This window comes from Varroa jacobsoni, unplaced genomic scaffold (genome assembly GCF_002532875.2).
Source record: "Varroa jacobsoni isolate VJ856 unplaced genomic scaffold, vjacob_1.0 scaffold_87, whole genome shotgun sequence".
In the NCBI taxonomy this organism is placed as follows: domain Eukaryota; kingdom Metazoa; phylum Arthropoda; class Arachnida; order Mesostigmata; family Varroidae; genus Varroa; species Varroa jacobsoni.
Genome location: NW_019212989.1, coordinates 1 through 16380, shown reverse-complemented (window position 1 = coordinate 16380; position 16380 = coordinate 1). Strand labels below are relative to the sequence as shown.

The 16380-nt window shown below is 40.9% G+C and overlaps 1 protein-coding gene across 4 annotated transcripts in view; it reads left to right on the top strand.

Annotated features, from left to right (window-relative positions):
• LOC111263840 (suppressor of lurcher protein 1) overlaps nucleotides 1-1765 on the top strand; it is a 36333-nt gene extending 34568 nt beyond the window's left edge. For all 4 annotated transcript variants that reach the window (XM_086969839.1, XM_086969836.1, XM_022839273.2 and 1 more), the window contains one exon: nucleotides 1023-1765. The gene's annotated coding sequence lies outside the window, so the exon portion shown is untranslated. The remainder of the gene's footprint in view (nucleotides 1-1022) is intronic.
• Nucleotides 1766-16380: the final 14615 nt, after the last annotated feature.

Genomic DNA, 16380 nt, shown 5'->3' with positions numbered 1-16380 from the left:
AATAATGTTAAGTGCAAATATATGGCGTCCTTTCCCCTCCCAGGTTTACTACACTGTGTTACCGCTAGGGGATTGATATTGATCGTCGTCCGGAGACGCAGGAATGCATTGAACTTATAAGCTTTCTTGCGTGCAATGTATAGATTGTTTTTGCTACGTCTTCAACCTGTCGGATGCAGAGGGTTCTGGATCTTTTCCTTCGAAAGATGAACACTAGTGATAGTAACAATAGTATGAATATGCACGATAGAAATTATCCTGCGCGACGATAAGCAGCAAGCTGAATTGCCAACACCTTAACAGTATAAATGTACCAAATAATGATCACATATTTGAGCAGCATTTCTCATTTAGCGGTAATAAATTATCAACTAATTAGTAACAGGAATTGTGATCCTGATGATTGTAACCATGCGTAAAGGAGACACAAGCATTAGAAGAGCCCCGACGAAAATATACCTAGAGACTCTCAATGCGCACCCACTCATTTCGCTCGTTTAGAATAATTCTACTGATGCTGAAATCGAACGGTGACCATTGAAACAAAAAGGCTGGTAATAGTTATAGCTGGAACGATGAAATCACCATCCGTTAACACTAGTTACTTCGACGAACGATTGTCCATTTATATATAACCTACACGCATTCATATACACACATCTAAGAGGTAAATCTATATGCGAAGAGAGAAAAGCGGACCTCGGAAGTTGACAAGAAAGACAGCTATTATTATATGCAATAACATGATGTTATGTCTGAATCTAATGTCATCTAGGGTGATAAAAATAACTGACCAAAAAAAGACGTGTTTTTCAGAAGTCGTTTGTTTCTATAACCAGCTCAAGATGAAAAGTGTATGATTTGGTCAGGGGAACGAAAGGAGGCCGAAGGCATCATATATCATTATATCGATAGGACACGCAGAAGTGATAACTGACAGGACAAGAATGAAATAGCCGAACGTACGAAATGCTAACCTTTATCAATTAATATAAACCCAAAAATTAACCTTTACGTTACAGACGGCAGCTAAAGTCAAGGTTGGGTAAGAGTCACAACGGACCGTTGGCGTTACCTTCCGGTATCAGAACGATCAACGAAATTCGAAGCGAATACAGAATTTCGTAAAATACGTGATAATAAAGAAAGCCAAAAATGTAACGTATACAGACAGCTCTGTTTTAATGAGATTGCCAAATTTTCCGTCGGTCATGAATGTGTGTGAGAAAGAATTTATTCTGCGTTTCACTAAATCACACATTAGAAATATTATAATATCTAATGATAATGTTACTTCATACCACTTGTCAATGTAGAACATTTGATGCGTTTGTTTCTATTGCAATGAAGGCTAAATGTGTGACACACGGTAGACAACCCCGGGCGGGGAAGGGGAGATCGAGGGGGAATGACTGATGGAAGCATTCATTATAGCCAGGATTGAAAAAACACTACAAAAAAAAAAATACAAGTAAGCTATTTATTGATGCTCAATAAAGAACGGGTAAAAGTCGTTTTTGACTGACGATCGATCAGACGCTTAATTGGACAATAGACAAAGGGGAGAGTTGGAACGGTGGTAACTGCGCGAATTCTAGCTAAAAAGAAATACTTACCAATAATGGCCAATACACAAAAATTCACGTTGAGTAAGTGAACGTGATGAAAAGTAATAGTAATGACAAGAGTATGACTCATACTGATAACACTGAAAGCAAAGGATGAAACGGATAATGAAAAATAAATTGATTTCAAATGTTGTAGAGCACCGATGTTCTTAATTGGAATCATTGATTGAATAAGAAAATTAATTAACTGACAAAACCATGTGTTTTCTAATAGAAAGAGATAATCCAAATTTTTATCGTCGTAATTTAGACTCACATATTCATTTGTACCTATAACCGTTAGAACGTGAACTTTAAACCTAGTCAGCTTTTCTTTTTTAAATTAGCCATTGGTTCTTAAAATACGGCTGGATTGTTCATTTGTTGCACCCATGGACCCCGTTGTTGCCACTTCCGTATATGCAACGCAATAATAGAAAGTACTTCAATTATACCTGTTAAGTTGTAATAAAGTGATTAGGTCTGTTTGATAGGCTTCTAGCTCGATAACGAACGCTAGCTTTGTTCCCTCAATAACAGCACACGTCACAGCGGCTCCAACTCGTTCTATCCAATGACAAAACCTCTAAACCAAGGGAGATTTGCGACAATAGAGTGTAAGCGATAAAAAAATTTCAAAATGATTATAGTCCAAATAAATACCTAGAAAATGAATGGAACTATTCTGTTTTAAAGAGAGGAACTGGCCCAGAACCGTCAAAGCAATGCTGCTTAACTTAACAGGCTTCGTGCGAGAAGTCGTTACGAGGTTTGCTGATAATAATTGGGTTATAGTTGTAATAGTAACTTCTGCTGCTGCTGCTGCTGCTACTACAGAAACAACGCAATCATCGTTATTTCCCGTTTTATATCGGACCGTCAGCAATCAGTCTAGTAGTAAGTTATAACCTATTGATAAGCGTACTTGTTATATGATAACTGCCGGCCTTAATCAGTGTCTATTTTATTAGGATCGACTTATTTCGAAAAGAAAAAAAAACAAACGTCTTGGTGTATCATCACCCATTAGAATGTAGAGGTTTTTATCTATGGAAAGACGAAAGACTAACGGACGTTTGTCCTACTGATAGAAAATCTATGTTCAGCTATATGTGTAACATATATATATATTCTGCTTTGCCTTATATCTAACTCAAGTTCAGAACACTTAAAGAAGAAAGTTTCTTCCTCATCGTATGCTAAGTTCGGTCGCATTTCATCCAATGCATGTCGCTAAAATTGTTTAATTCTTTAGTGCATATTGTCGATAAGCTGTAAGCTACATGTTCATCTGGTCTGAAATAACAGTGGGTAACTATTAAAGTGTATATTAATTAATTAAAGTATTTAACGCAATTCTAATCATTTCATCTCTAATGTATATGGTACCGAATTGAAACTCAGCTAGACTTGGTCCTGTTTGTAAACTCGGCCAAGGAATATACACACAGTATAAAGAAGAAACTGGGACGCCTTGATTTTCAAAGTGTCTACATCGGCAGAATGAGTGGAAAAAGCCATAGCGAACAAAACAATTAAACCGAATGAACACTTCGGCAATGACAGACTCACAAAAGGTAAATTGTTTGCACATTCGAAACATCTATAAACGTAAAAAATTAGTAGAAGTTACGCTAAGGAGCGTGTACACAACGAATCACGATACTATTGAACACCATCAGATACATCAGCGTTAATGTCGAGACATTTGGTCGGTGTTTTTGGCGCTTCGCTTAAAGGAACTTGCCCGACCTTGCTCAATCATCCGCTACGATCGCGTTCGGTCGTCAGGAGACGAAGGCGGTGGCGCTCCGGTCACCGCTCTCGCTGTGGTGCTTCATCTATCGAATCATCATGATCACGGCTCCGTTGAGCATGCTTATCGTTTTGCGTCTACCTAACTCCTCCATTGAACAGCGGGAGCTTGCTTGTGACGGCCAGTTTCTAATCGTAAGCGTGTGTATATGCGTCTCAGTTTGCCCATGTATCTGGATATAACGCATAGCTTCGTGTTCATTCGGTTCTGCGGCTCGGTGGCCGACAGACCAGCCGCCGACAAGGTAACGAATAGCAGCAGCAGGAGTACAGAACTGAGGGTTGAGCATACCCCTGACGACGCCAAACGATCTCACCTCATGCTGAGGCGCATTTGCCCACTCTGCGATGCAACAACAGCACTAAACGCACCAAGTCTCCTCTTCTTGGCAGTTAATTGATCGCTCGCACATTTCGAACTTCTGACAGTCAACGTTATGGCGTCGGGGACACGAGAGATGCCGTCGATATAGAAACAGAGATGGAGAAGAGGAAGAACTGAAGTTCCAATTTGAAAATACGTCTATGACGTGTCTCTTCAAAATACAACAGCGAAGCGGTCGAAAATACAGGCGGCGAGCAAAAAACAGAGTGAAATGCAATCCGTACATGACAACGTACGCGCATGCACTACGTGTGCTTACACAGAATCAGAACTACGCGAAACACTTATTAGAATCGGCATTTAATAGGGCGCTGATGTCCATGCCCTTTGAGCCCTGTGATAATTTTTTACTGACTGCATCAAACCGCTATTTTTAAGTGACTTCATTTTAGTCATGATTGCTTGACCACTTAGTGTCACAGCATTTCCTCGAGGCTTGTCTAAGGCGAAACATGTGGAATTGTGCCGCACATGTATTGTATACGCAGATGGGCAACAAATCAAGCAATAGGCTAAACGCAATTTACAACAAATCTACATGTAAAGCACGATTCCTGTACTGAGTAAATAGGCGGTCTAAATGGCGCGATATGCGCAAGCATTCGTCAAAGCTTCCAAATGCATTCAACATACTCAACTGTTAAAAAAGCTTCTAGAGAATTTTACAAACCCAAGAATCACTTTGGTCATCCGTAATCCATATTCAGGCCACGGGACAACAAGTCTGCGTAATAAAAGAATTTCCTTCAGTAGCCCATAATTTGAACTTATCGGCCATTTTGGATAGGGTTTCCTTTAGCACTGATGTGGAGCCTTTCAAATCAACTGGTCCAGTTACGGACGTAGCCGACAACAGGACTTTGCTGAGCTTTCAACATCATACCTTTTTAAATGTATATCCATTGTAATGACACGAGGCTATTCCATTAGACCACGATTGCAGAACGCCCGAACATTTGTAGAGTTAAAATTAAATGTAAATTTTCAAATGAAAAACGCAGAAAGACGACAATTGGTAGGAAAATGCAATTTCTAAAGGTGTTTGAATTAGTCTAGTAGTAATACTTTAGTTATGCACTGCACACATTGATTGAAGTGTATAATTGAAGTTGTTCCCTGTATACTTCGTGCCTAAAATCTATCTTACTGTGGAAATAAATCCACATAAGGCTATGGGGGTCCCCTCATTAGTGTCGAGTGTATTATCCTAACGGCATGTCTCTAGTGCTCTGCGCCATATACCTATCAGGACCTGTTCGTCATAAAACTGTTGTTTCTACCGGGTCACCGATTCCACTTGCACTCCAGCGATAGGAAAGCGACGCGACTGCGTCTTCTAAAAGGCCAGGTTGTCCGAATGCGTTATTTGGGCTACCCTTGGATTTTTGCTTTCCTCGCACACCTTCTCTGTGTTTAGTCTTTAGTGTGATGGCCTTCCTTTCTCTGTTAAAGCTCTTTTGACTCTTTTTTTACATGGCCGCCATCATTTTAGATTGTTTTGGCAGTGTTGCTCATTTATGCGGTATCGTTACCTAATGTATCGTTTTATCTGTCGGCTCACGTGCCTCGAATCCTGTAAACATCTATACGTATATATAAAACCTGTAAACGTCTATAAAACAATTAAGTGTTGCCGCAAAAAAGGTATACTTTTATTTTTAAGAACATATCGAATTCTTCACAGTTAGTCCTACTTCACAACTAAGGATTAAACCGTATAATATTAAAAGAAAACGGGCTCAAATGCTGGTATGCACAAATACTCAGTTCCGGATTGAGCTCCTATGAAGGTTTAAGCTTACATGAACATATCTTCGGGTATTTCTTCCAAGAGGCTTCCAGACCATATCGCATGTTCCAAGACTTTTAAGACTGCTTGGTTATGACTCAAAAACAGGTCCCAGATGTTCCGGGCAAGCAATAATAATTTTCGGTCCAATGTTGTCATTATACATAGAAATACTTCATTCAAATAGCATACACAAGCTATGGTCACTAAAATGTTACCTTTAAACTATTTGTTAATAGATCTTAATGTATTTGATCGCCATTTATCCTAATTACATCGTACAACCGTTAAATAATTCACGAGTGATTATCATCTCGCCAATTTTTTTTACGAAGTTTTCTAGTCGAGGTTACGATCCTCCATCTGTTTAACTATGAATAACTTCAAAAACAATGATCCGAACAAAAGTGTGATGAAGTCTACAGATTTCCACAATAGCCTTTTAGAAATTACGTCGTCGTTAATAAAGTGACAAACTCTGCTTTGTCTATTGCTTCAGAAATCGTTGCACTTTACGAGCGTTAATAAACATACTTCGTGATGACAGACGCACAAGCGGCCAAATGCATTTTCATACGTTCAGGTATCTAAAATTTTACTGTGCCTCTACGTCGCATGTTTCGCACAAGCCTATCAGTCGCAACTTAGTGTGTATTCACATGAAACCCCGACAGCCCGCTACATCAGTTCTATTGCGCTGTCTTCTTGTCCTCGAGATAACCCACACAGACAATGTTTGCCGCCTTTTGTAACGCGCTGTGTGCAAAAGGTGGGTCGTCCAAAACCGTCATTTCGAACACATATGCTACGAGGACTCAACTGTACAATACGATTGTATAAGGTTGAGGGGATTAAACTGATCAATGCAACTTTGGGGGTTCCTTAGACGGCGTCCTTCGCAAATTTGTGCTGGCTATTGCCTTTAAATATTGACGAAACCCTTGGCGAGGCCGTGATAACACGCACATTGTTGTTGAAAAGTTGAATCAGCTTCTATGCGGTGATGGTGGTGCCGCTGATGAAAGCATTCTTTTTCTGCCCCGACGGATATGGACAGGGCAAGTCCTCGCTTCTTGCTGGCGTCGGAAATAGTCCGACCGTGGGACCGGATAGTAGAGCAGGACAAGCGCTAATGCTAAACCCAAAATCAGTGACATTCTTCGCACTTCAGACAACATCGTGGACATCGAAGTTGCTGCTATTAGATCCTAACACCATCAAAGAGTAAAGTGCACCCCGAAAGCCGGAACAAGTGCGCGAACCCTCGTTACTTATCTTTTGTATCAAATATAAGCGTCGAACGGCCCTGTATCTCAGTTACACTAGCGTTGAGTAACAAAGCTGTGTATTTTGTGCATGAACCTTGAGGTATATTGTTGAATACATTGTCGTGGAAGAGGCGTATAACTACATTTCTGCCAGTTTTTATAAATACGTTGAAATAGAGTCGTGCTCAAGATGCAACGGGGTGCGATACCATTCATCGTTCAAGGAAAAAGTAGGTCATTGTTAAAAACGGTTTGAAAATGGAATGGTTTTAAAGGGCAAATCGAACATTTTTACGCGTCAATATCTTGAACAATGCCCAGTGCGAGTTGTACGTAAAAAACTATTCTTCACGGTACTATACGTACGAACATACCATAAATAGTCTGACCTAACCCAGAGAACCTGTTGCTAGATCGTTTCGCCTCAGGAATGTGAATTGAACCCCTCGTACTTTGAGCAGGTCAATGGGTAGATGTTCCCATCGTGCCAGAGGGAGAAGCGGGCTGGGCTTGATGGTTGCCTTAGCTTACTCTGTAAGGCTTCTTTTTCTCGACCAGACACTATACGATACGCTTCATAGGGTCACAGCCATTCGGTTCTAGACTAAGCTTAGACTCTAAAAGTGAGCAAAACAAAAATGTCTGTTTCGTCTCCGACTATTGTGACCAGCGCAACATAGCAGTCTGCTAGAGACACCTGATTTCCTAAGGAAAAGGAGCACGAATTCAAATACCAGGTAGCGAGACGCTGAGTGCTTGCCTTGCAGGAGATCACCAATTCATACGTACGAGAATAGAATGGCTTTACTCCTGGATGCATACCAGAGATTTCTGAATGTTGGGCTTTTCTAAAAGGACGTAGATTATAGCGAACCGAAAAATATTACTTTTTCCGTTAAATGGCTGCTCTGATCTCTTATCTGCTCTGAATCTTAGGAGTTATCGCCAAGGGACGTTCGTAGTGTACCTGTGGCATGTACCACTTCTGGTTGCAACGCTCTGCCATTCACTCATTCATTCATCCCAGTGAGGTGTGTTCGACAGGGCGAATGTAAGATAAAACGTAGGTGGGCTCACGCTACTCGGGATAGCGATACGCAGGAATATGACACAAACCGATATTTCATCAAGAGGCGACTTCCTTAAATCTTTCGTCGGAGAAGCGTATATAGCATTTTCTATTTATATGATGTATATATCGGTCACATTGGTTGCATTTTAGTTTTACCGAATAAAATCCGAATCTTTATTACTTCGGAGAAAAGACCTCTCTGGAGAAACCATTTATCAGTTTTACAAAAAAAAAAAAGAAAATAATAATACCAAGCAAACTTTTCCTCAGCGGAAAACACTGACAGAAATTACTATAGTTTAGTCTCGGGGAACATAAAAACATCATTTCCTGAAAGGCCACAGCCGGGCGTATACCCTAGGTAAAAAGCATAAGTTAGGTCATTTTAAAGCATTATCTATTTTCTAGACATGAGACTCGAGACCGACGCTGATCACATGGCAGCCATCTTTCAAACCAGACTATTGTTAGGTGTTACACGTCGTGTGGACATATGATTCCCATCGATGGAAAGCTACTGCTTTGAATGTGGGTGTAGCGAAGATGGACGTGTGATATAGGTACCATGTGCGCTCAGCAGGGAGCGACTTTAGTAGCGCCTCTAAATATAAAGCATGAGTAGAGCCCGGTGGGGTGTTGGGAAGAGGTCGAGCTCAAAAACGTAACTTTAAATGGATGTTTAACATCTGCTATAGAAATCTCTGAAACAATTTTTATTTTCATTGTAGGCTACAGTATTCAGGTAATGAACATCACTTTACGAAAGCTAGGTAAGGAACGCCCAGGCTTTGTTGTTGGCTTTTAATGTTCTGACACAAGATTATAGGATTCCATCAAAAAATAAACAATAAAATTTCAAACATCGTTGAGGGACAACAGTACTTGAAGCGTGACTAAAATTCCGAACGTTGTAGTAATCGGCACTGTTGTTAAAACTTCTAGAATCGATCTCGTCAGAATCAGGAAGAAAAGAAGACAGCTTCAATCGCAGCTGCTGTCTCTAATCAGTTTCTTTTAGCGAATGATCAGTAGAGTTAATTTTCGTTGACCAGATCTAAATGCAGTTCGGGATAACAGTTACCTATAACTGATTTGCTACAATCTGGTTTTTTAATTGTGCTGTAGAAGGACCCGTTGATTGTATTCAGCTTATCGCTTCTTCAAAGGCTGCGTTTGAAATAGAGCCCTTTGAAAAACGTCAGTTCTCGCCCTACAAAAGTAACATATTTTGCAAATGAACCAGTAATTCCTTCTGCTAATCATAGCATTAGGAACCAGGTGATTTATTTTACATTTGTGTCACCGAAAATATAATAGATAAGTTAGAATTATTTCCTTTTTTCCCTTACATTTGGTTTCAGCGACACATGGGCCTGTTACTAGTCTAGCTTGAAGCTTCTAGAAGTACGTTGAACGCGAGGCAGACGAAGCACAGCTAGCTTTTGGTCCTTTTCGATCTGTTATGCACTATTTTATAACAATCTAAGCACGGAAGTACAGCCTATATGAGCTAATAATAAATGACATTAATATCTATTTTCTATTTACAAACGCAGCGTTTTTTTCTTAGGCGGCACTGTTCACTCGAGGATGCTACCATTGTGTACATCAAACATGACAGTAATGAATTTAAGTGGTCGGTTGCCTGGAAAATCAGCGCTATCGATGTCGGCATCTAGTTGCAACAATTACAATCGAGGGGGCACGAAAAATGCACCCTTTGGGCACCGCTGGGATAGCGTACGCTTAATAACGCGAAAGAAGCTATATTACTATGGCTACAGAAGGTGCTCTAAATAGGGCCTCTGTTACGTCGAACTAACTCTTCGACAACCTGTTATGTCATGCTGGAACATTTTCACCAGCAAGCGCTTCCTACAACAAAGTGACTCACGAAGACCGTCTTTGCCCCAGCTGGCCAATAACTGACCGGCAGACTTCATATGACTGCTGATGTGTAGTCTCCTGCTCTTGCCTCATCTTGTTTTTAAGCCAGGTAGGCAGAAACGGTTCCCACTCCCAGATCCGTGTAAGTTCCGTGTAGATACTGTTGCTGTTGTATCTTTATGCATTATTGCTTCGCCCAACCGTTCATATCCAATCTGGCAAATCTGACGTTAAGCGGCGTAACTTTGCCGGCCAGCGCCACACCCTCACTTGTTTCATTGTCGCTATTGCTGCTGTTGTCGTTCTTCGTCATCATAAGCCGGCGCGTAATTGGCTTCGTCTTGTCGACTTAAGCCGATGCATTATCATGTTCCTCCTTTTTCTGCTGGCCGGATATTTCGTCTTTCGCTCATCCGTCTATATAGACATACATGTGTCTACGTGATGCATGTACTCTACCTGTACATAGACCATCCATGACATTGCCCGCGCGCCTCCGAACAACTCCACTTTTTCTCGTAACTCTTCAACAGCATTCACCGGTTAGCTGAGCTACGCAGAGTTGAAATGGGTCGAGTTGAACAGCAACGTCCCGCCTTCTGCTTTTGCTGCCCGTCCGGAATTGGCTGCACTTCATGGATGCTGTTTTCGGCAGTAGCCTTCGTCGTAGTCGCATTAATGGCAGCACTTGTAATAACTGTAGTAGCGCCTGACCATTTTCGGCAACCAACGATTTCATCAAGTCGAGTGCTGGGCAGATTCTTCTCATTTCGCCCAACGATACCACCCACAAGGACGAAACAGGAAGCACAAGGTAGGAACGATAAGGACAGTGAAGAAAAAGAAACGTCCCTAGGACAAAATGTACCGTGTATGCTTATTGGGGCACTTCTCACTCACTCATTCAAAGGCCTACAGAAGCTGGACCTTCCGATCTGACCGGTCAGAACAGGTACCTCCGGTGCCAGACACCCGAGCTGCCTGTGCCCTATTCACTGTTGTTCACGTTCTTTACATAATTTCCTATCGTAGTGTTCTCATAGAAGACCGTTCTGCCACGGCGTTTTTGTTAAGACAAAAAGAGCCTACTGACCTGAAAGTCCTGTCAGGACGTAGCAGCTGAACCAATGAGTGCGTCACGCAGACGGCAGCAGGTCACAGTACACCGCAATCCGAAGAACACGAATAATGAGATCGTCAAGACTGGAGCAGCAAAGACAGATACAGCTGAATACCAACATGACTTCGGTAGAAACGGGTAGATTTTGGTCAAAAATTTCGGATATAATTTTCTTAAGTCTTGTTTCTGCTCTGGTTCAGGGCTGATCTCGTGCAAAAGTTATTACCAGTTGTATGCAATTGATGTGGTTCCAAATAATAAATATCGAGACATCTGTGCAATACCGTGCTTAATAGTATACTTATAATGCATCCGATGACTGAAATACACAATATATTGGAGGTCATTGAGAAATATTTCAAAGGGTGATTGAATCCACCCAAATAACATTTTTTGTGCATTAAAGCCGCGAGTTTATCTTCACTATCACTTACTAAGTTTCGATCATTTAAATGCCCTTAGACCAGATAGCATGTTGATACCTTAGTGGGTAATGTTAGGGTTACGTTGATTCGAACTCGAGCATCGATAGGCCTTGTTCGATGCTGAAAAATAGCCGTCTGGTGCCTAACGGTGAAGGCGCATGTGAAGTACAGTAATTCGCCGCGTACTCGTTGTTCTGAATACGTGCTTGTAGACAAATATCACCGGATTGAACTTACGCCCCTTTATGTGGTTCCTATTTATGCTACCTAATCATTAATACGCAACAGTTTGGTTGTGGTTAATGTTTCAGCGTCCGCACCACAGTTTGTTGCCGAAAGAATTTGTCTCTCAGTTAGTCTCTACATATAATTTTGTTGTTACTGAAGTTCTGTATGAGCCCATTTGCTGTTTTGGAGTAGAGCTACTCGACCGGAGTGCCTACTCTAAGCCGAAAATAGATTGACGATCATCTTGTAAATAGATTGCCATCTGTACCGTATACACGTAGAGGATCAAGATGATTCTTGATGATACGCTTGACGTTTTTCTCATGTTCTTCATCGGTTCCTAGAATCATCTATGTAATCCGATTTCGTGTTTTTTCTTCTATCGTTTTACTTTCAGCCATATATGTACATAGAAACACATAGTAACTATAAAACCAAATTGCGCAGTCAACTCCTACTCAACCGGTCATGCCTTGTCCGGCGTAGACCTGTGTTACTCGGCTCACTTTCCTTTTGCTTCATAAAAATGGGACGTTAACAAGGGTCCATTTCATACGTATCTTTAGGTGGTCTTACCATAGAATGTCCTCCAATAAGCCCCGCACTAAATTTGACGTTTCGACACATATGGGGCTCATATGTTAAGCGCTATAGCAGATGATCATCGAAGTCTTTCTAGCCGGCCCAAATCAAAATTTCTACCTGTTGACTATTCGATCGCTTATGTCGAACCGGTTGCGGGGGCAAATTAAAAGACATACACTGTGGTGCAAACAACGAAGATTTAGCTATACGCCATTAAATAACTTACGTATGCTGTATGTTATTGCTCTGTTATAGGAGATTCAAGTGAATAAAATCAAATGCTAAAAAATATCAAATAAACTGTATGAGGTTGTTATGAGGTCTTGTAGTTATACTATACTGAGCGAACGGTGAATGATCATAGTGCACAATGTGTTAGCATGTTTCAATATTTCAGCCTGTTTTAAATTGCTGACCAGTTCGCTAAAAGCTTAGCCTATTTGTCGAATTATGCCATTATGCATAGAATCATACAGTTATTTCTGTAAATGCTCCTTTTACGTGGATATATGTCAGATACCTACACGGGTAGGTATCTATGCAAGGTTGGCAACGACCTGAGGATACGATTAGGCCAAATGCACACTTCAAACAACGTTTAAACAATTATATCAAGGGCTATCGGCGCCAGACCACCCGTGATCACGTCTGTCATGGCTGCAACTGACTCAACTCATATCTAGATACGTACGGTGTTTCTTACGCTGATGCCCTTGACGGTCCTGTGAAGTCGAACGTCATCCTACGCGAGCGAGAACTGTAGCCATTGACCATCAGTTCGTCTGCTTGTACTTGTGTCCCTCCTTATTAGACCTCTGTCGACGTTTACGGCCAGCCACGGGATGGACAGCCAACGAGTCGAAATTAGATACGCAATCCCTTCATATGGGCCAAACCTATTGTTGCCACCATGCATGAAGAGGGCGCCAAGCGCCGAGTACCACAGCGCATCATCGATGCATCGACGACGTTCTCCCTCCCCCAGTCTTCACTCACAGGTTTTCATAATCTGCTGTCTAATGAGCATCATCGGAAAAGCAACTGGGTGAGCCTGTGCGGTGAATCGGGAATGAAACCAATTCGAAGCTATTTTCGTTATTGGCGACCCTGTCTTGCTCATCGGTCGTCTTCGCGTAAATCTTCCCTTCCTATGTGTATTTCTGTTGCTGCTGCTAATAGTAATTTGTCAGGTCACCCCCGTACGCGTATTTTCCGTATCCTGCCTGTCTGTCGGCAGAGTGCCGGATCTCTGATCTAAACCGTCTTAGATCTCTCTGTTTTAGATTGTTGGCCAATTCACTAAACTTAGTCTATTTGTCGCTGTTTCTGAAAAAACGAACGCCTATAATAGTTCTTTTTCTGAAAATGGCGCTGTTCAAGAGAAAATCATTTGATTTTACAGGATGGACGAGTAATACTGACTGAGTCTATCCGCCTACCATATATAGCGCCATTCCTGTGAAATACTTTTTTAAAGCTGTTATTCTAATTCATGCTTAAAAATTACACGAGAATATGTAAATTAAACACACGACAAATATAAAAGAAGATTTAATTTGGCCTGGCGATATAATATCTGTAGTTAAGTAAAACCCTGCGCAAGAGTATGATGTGATAAATTCGAGGGATACAAAACTGGGCGAAAAAAAAGTAGAATTTACCCACGAGCTTTGATTCTCCGTAACAGGTTAACTTATCGGCTGTCTATAAATTTCCTTCTAACGCCATGGACACGTTGTCCATACCTTTTGCTTTCCATTTTATGACGAGAATCGTGCTCAGTTCTATATATTCTATTCTAACTGAATATAATGTAACGCACGTATGGGTCAGTATGTGGCAAAGCAAAGTATAATTGACATATCTATTTAGAAAGCTATGCAGGAAATAAAATATATGTAACAATTTTGCTGTCAATCACAAGACGATTCAAGAACATACCACACTTTTTGTTTGTGCCTAAAATAACGAACAAAATACTTGAACCCAACCAAACTTCTCTGTATTGAACAATTAGAGCATAGTTAGAACCACTTGACGTGGTGGTACGTTCAATTTCTGCATCCATTGTCTCAAAAGTTATCTAGATATAGCACGTCACTTTCATCAGGATTCACACTTCGTGATTTGTTCATCCATCGTAATGAACGGTATTATAACACATAAAAAAAAAAAGTCTCAGAACGTTAACTACTTGTTTTAGCCGAGCTATTCGTGAGTTGTTTCGGGTTTTCGAGTAATCTCCTTCGCTTCATCATTCGTACCTAAGCGATTCCACCTAGAGTCGCTAGCGCAGCGTACGCTTGTGCACACGCTGATTCGAGTTTTTCGTTCCTAATCGCCCACGACTTAAAGCTGTGCGTTTTTTCTATCAAAAAGGGCTTTACTGTGAACGATTCATTACCTGCCTCCGTTACAGCTATGGCGCCCGTTATGGCATGACTCCCTTTCTTACTTTCGACGTAAAGACTTCCCGTCGACGATTACCTATTGTACGTTGACTCGGTCCTGGCATTGCATTGATTGTTTTCAGGCCCACAGGGGCCGCCAAGTTACAATGGTTGTACCTTTCATTGGACCTACAAAGGAGGCCCAGGTCAACAGTGTAAGGTCTAATAATTGATGGCCATTATCGGCCACCTTCTGTAACTTACGGAACGTTTCTGCACCTAATAAGTCAGCACTACGAATCAATATTACTATTTGTGTGCATATACCGTTGATAGTCACCCATTTGTCTGAGTGCAAATCCCAAAATATACGAAGCCTCCTTTGCGTTGACGACATGCGATGACGGTGTACAGGGGGGCAATCATTTATGTTTATATTCTTTGTTAACACAAAGTGTCTACATAAGATAGGGATTATCGTGGAACAATTTTTTTACAATTACTCATTTATTAATTCGATTGAATTTGTACTCGATTCAAATGTTCAACCCAAAGCTAAACCCGATGCAAATGTCAGGTCGTTGGACATAGACTGTTCTGGGTGCAGCATCATTTTAGCAATAATGTTATGTATATATATATATATATATATATATATATATCAACGTAGTAAATAGTAATACATATCGTGATAATAGGATCGAGTAGTTTGAAAACAAAAAAAAAGTTGTCACAGTCTAATTAATGTTTTGTGTTTCACGTTCGGTACCTTGGACGTACTGTCTGCCTGTGGCCACGATTCACGTGATTAGAAACCAATCCAAGAACGCTTTTTCGGTTACAGGCGTGGCCTTACAAAACCGTTAGTACGAATTAGTAAAGGCGATTATCGCAACGGTAGTTAACGAAAATCAGCGCTCGTCACTCGATTCATTCAGATATTGCTACACTGTAGCATCAGTTACAAACTAATGACTGTATCGTGACGACCAATACAGTCGTAAATGGCGCCCACTGTAGAACAGTAGGTAGCTAGCTATCGGCTAATAATGTCATAGTAACTTAACAATATATAGGCACGCACGTTATCTGCCGTTGTATGACGCACATGCGATGACGGTGTACAGGGGGGCAAACGCAAACTAATTTTCTCCACATCTCTGATCTCGTCGACAAATAAACGATGATGGAGAGAAGCTCATGGTAGTTTGAAGAACTAGGCGGATCAATAGGTATCGAGGAATTGCATAATAGCTGGCTGTAACCGTCTTGTACTCGTCCTGTTGACGTTGCGGAGAGTCTTTGCGTGACAAATAAGAACCTCTTTACGGCGCCGTTTTCGCCTCTTCCTCTGCTCACGTTGATGTAAGCGGATCCATTAAAATTCATATAGTGTCTGTCGTCATAAGGGTCGTCTCCGCTAGAAATCGCTTCTTTTAACTACTTTCTTGTATAAATGCTATCATTAAAAGAGAACGTTTCAAAGTCTAAAAACCTCAAAAAGGCAGACGCCGCTAGACTTGCTGTTACGAGCACAATAAATATCTACAAAGCTGTTGGCCATATACACAAGGAAGCAAACAGAAAGAAACACTAATAAATACGGTAATAACAATCTAATTAATTCAAAGACAACCAGATCCAGCTAATTTTGGCCCTTACTTAAATAACAATATATTGAAATCTAACAAATGATATCCGTAAAATCACGAAATACTAGTACTCTATTTCAGTTATGAGTCAGTATCGATGAGGGTAATTTAGCTCAATAACAACACGGTAAAAACTGTTTGTTTAAACCTTTTTTTA